The following is a 4,422-nucleotide window of genomic DNA, read 5'->3' on the forward strand; positions in this document are numbered from 1 at the left end:
TTTGTCATAAAAACGAATCAAATTAGGGGGTAGGGTCTTGAAATTTCAATAAGAAAAGCATTTTCGATGGGCACCCTAATATACATACATGTGTAAAGTGTTACAATACTGGTTCAGTTGAGATGATTTTAACCGCAGAGAACTTACGCAATTTAATTCTCCGATCGCCTAATAACATTCCATGTACATACATATGTATTTCTTCGAAGATTACTGTCGTGGCGACCTCTTTTGGCCGACTTGAATAATCCAGTTGCATATCTGGATCGTTCCGATTACGTAGACTTGACTGTCGCGGGAAGGCGGAACTTTCGGATTCATATTGCTAAATAAGCAAATGCAATTAACTTTATCCATTTCCAATTAAATAATCTATGTAGCTTATTTAAAACTTGGTAATAGTCTTAAGCATTTACTAGTTTACAGGAACAATGTTGAATTTAAAGTTACTAAGCGAGAAGTTCAAAACGTCACTGAAATCGTAGGGCAGACTCAAAATTATTTTATACCAAAATAAGGTCCACATTGAAATGTTCATAAAATCCCTACTAATCTAAGAAAAATTAGAATTTTGAACTAATTGTTTTTATTATTAAACGTTGGTATATCGCTCGTTCGCTTGAAGTACGCACTAGGGATGTTAATTTTTTCGCTTTTTATAATCCCGGGATTTTAGGGATGTCGTTATCATAATTCCGGGATTTAGATAGTCTTTACTTTTCAACAACTTAAATCGAAAACATAGCTTCTATATTGTTTGAGAAGCTCTCCTACCATAAAAAATAATAAAAAAATAGGTTTGAAACCTACTTTTTTATTTAAAGTGGCGTTTTTATTTTTCCTCTCTGACTTCAGGATTTATTTTAAAGGACTTTGTAATTTAAACGATATAAGTAATTACAAAAATTATTTAAAAAATTCAATGTAATGTATTTAGAATAAAAATATGAGTACCAAATTCAAGAGGAACCTTCTTTAGAATTTAACTATAACAATATGGGTACTAAATGAAATAGGAAATTTCTTTAGAATTAAAAAAAAACTAAAAATTTTTGGATTCACGAAGACGAATAGGTAAATTTTTAAGATGATAAAGTTAGACGGACGAAATTCGAGGATGTTATCGAGTTATATAAGTCCTTAACATAAAATTTTTTCAAAAACAAATATTGCGAAATTTCAAGGATAAATTTTACAAGGACATTTTCAATACTTACCAATCCTTATGCACAAAAAAAATTGAATTGAGTTGAATTGAATTGAAAATTGAAATTGAATTGAGTTAGTTCCGGTTAGTTCGCGCGAACAAATCAGACGTTACTGCAGGGATGTGCGCGAACGAATTCTCGAACATATCATACGTTAGTGGCTAGATTTAGGTGGGCGTCGCACAATGTGGGCAATGGAATTTTTTCGTGACAAATCTAATATCTCGAGAACGAAAACAGTTAGCGAAAAAAAGGAGAATGCAAAAATGCTATTGTATATCTCGGTTCTCATGCACCGTGGAAATGGATTGCTTGACATAAGATGAGCATAATCTGATGTTAAAAATTAAAAAAAGAAAGTGAATTGCATACTGCATTTTCCGGTCAAAAAGGAAACGAATTTAAAATTCCCATATTTTTGAAGGTAATTTTAAAGACCAAGACAATGGCATGGGTAAAATTTGGTTGGCCCAGCAGAGGAATTCGGGTCTTGTTCGGGACTAATTCGCGACCAGTTCAGAACTTTTTCGGGATCACTTTGGACCTAGTTGGGAACTATTTCAGGACTTTTTCGGGACAACTTGGAGTCTAGTTCGGCCTCATTTCGAGACTAATATGGAACACATCAAATTTCATGAGTATATGGAACTAACGCCGTTTTTTTTTTATCCAACGAGAGTATTTTGTCTGAACTTTCCATGTCAAAAGCTTTAAAATACTGAGGTTTCGTTCTCGAGACATTCGATTTTGTCACACAAACTTTTTTTTTTTACACTACGCGTCGTTCTTTTTATTATAATTGTAACCACATCTCTAAACATACTGCCAAAAAACTTAACAGATGCAATTTAATTCAGCTTTAATATATCTTAAACATTTACTAGTACTGACTTTGGGCTTAGTGTTTTTTGGCACTGTACACTTAATTAAAAAATTGTTTTTTTAGACTGGATGTTTTCTTAATACCATAATTTTCCGTACTTTCATGTTACACAATTACGTGATGCTGCATTTTTTCTGCGCCGATTTGCCACGTAAAACTCTCCGTTTCGAGGTTTTTTAGCATAACTTTAGACACAACTATAAATTTTAATGCGACCTTTGAAGTGAACCTTAAAGTTAAAGGTTACTTGAGAAAACGGCCCTTAGCAACTATTACAACTAAGCTATCACTCTTTGAACAAAGCAAGAAACCAAACTATGGCTTAAGGATAGCTAAAAATTACTAAAGAATGGGTTTGATTATTAAAAATTAGTTAAAAACAGGAAACGTAGCGGTTATATCTTTATATTTAAAATAAAAACTTAACGAATAAAATTGGATCTATATTTTTGCGATCAAATTTAAGCGTTATTTTATTATTATTTTTCGATCAAGAAAATTTCTTAGTTTTGAATATTTATTTTTTCCATAAATTTTTGATCGTTGTTTTTTGTTTTTTAATTTTTGCGATCGTATTATAACCATTATTTTTAGATTTAATTTTTTAGATCAAAAATATAAATCAGTCGCAATTATAACGGTTAAAAATAATAGAAAAAATAAAGATACAAAAAAATGGTTTTGATCGGAGAAAATAAAAATCACAAAATATCTAGAAAAAAAGGTCAAAAAAGTAAGAAACCGAATTTAACGTTTATTCTTAATCGAAAAACTGACGGTAAGAACAAATAAGAATTTCGCAATGATCTTAAAACAAAAATCTTGATATTCAACGGCTCTTTTTGGCCAATGCTTAAAACCCAAAGGAGAAGTAAATTTTGGGCGATCATTTGCTGTTTCATTTCATTTTGTTTTTTTCTGATCTAGGACCTAAAAATGAAAAATTCTATATATCCAGAAGACGCCTCCAAAAAAGATGACATTTCACAAAAAAAAAAGAAACATCGAATATTCTGCGTTTGGGCCATATGCTTCTTATATGTAATAAAAAAAATGTATTTAATATTTTGATAAACAAAAATCACGCACGTGCTAATTCTTCTGCCTATAAATTTAGTTACAAAAAAAAAAAAATAAACAGAAAATAAATAAAAAGCAATTATTTAAAATGTTTTGAGAATTTATTTTTGCTATCTGTTTGTTGAAATTATTTAGAATTACAATTGCATATACTATATAATATATGTATTTGTTTATACATTAGTATATGCACACTAATTTCACTTTACTTTTCATTTACTGCTACTCACGCACTATTTTAGGCTAATTAAAAATCCATTTCTTTAAATAATTTTTCTTTTCACTTACAATACAAGCATACCCTACAACGCTAACATTAACTATGCTACTAACATTTATTTTATTTATTTACATGTGTTTTGCTTTTACTTAAATATTAAATATACATATATATGTATCATTTTATAATAAAATTTACAAATTAAAATCGCTTAAAAACGCAACAGCATCTATGAAAAAATGTGAATTGGCGCGCATTAAAGTGCGAATACTTTTGTGCCACAATGCGTTGCCAGCTTGTTGAGATAAAAAATAATTTTCTTAATATAATTTGCTAATCGAAGGCATTTACAGACATATGTTTGCATGGAAATACAAATAAACGCTTGTACTATTTATTGTAGAAAAAAAGCATGAACACAATGCATACAGTATCCACGCTTACACTTTTTTTGGCTTCCAATAAAATTGCTGATTATTTAACTAAAAACAAAAATAAAATAAATTTTGAATATTTAAAAATAGTTACATAGTATGTATGTACAAACATACCTATGTATATAAAACTCAAAAAAGTAATAGGTTAAAACTAATTTAAAAAATTTGCATTAACATTGCATTAGGCCGTGAATGAATAAATATTTAGCATAAACTTAACTTAAGGCAAACGTACAAAATATTTATTTAGTTAAATAATTTAGCATCTCAGCTGGCAAAAGCATTTTCAGCGTCAGGCACTGCGCTTTTTTCACCCACTCCATTACATACATATGTACATACATACATATATACATACATTAACAGCCCGATTCTAGCGACTTAACAATAAATATTCTACCGCAACTAGGCAGTGTCAAGTATTATCAGAATCGAGCTACATACATATACATATGTACATCTCAAATTTTCTTAAGTTTTATACAGATTTTCCGAAAATTACAGCAAAATACCCCCCTCTTTCGCTCTGGCTGTTGCGTTTGGAAATGATGTGAATACAAAATTCATATGAAACCAGCGTACAAAGTAGTTTGA

This window comes from Rhagoletis zephyria, unplaced genomic scaffold, assembly GCF_001687245.7.
Source record: "Rhagoletis zephyria isolate East Lansing unplaced genomic scaffold, Rhagoletis_zephyria_1.1 Rzeph_scaffold_01000, whole genome shotgun sequence".
Lineage (NCBI taxonomy): Eukaryota > Metazoa > Arthropoda > Insecta > Diptera > Tephritidae > Rhagoletis > Rhagoletis zephyria.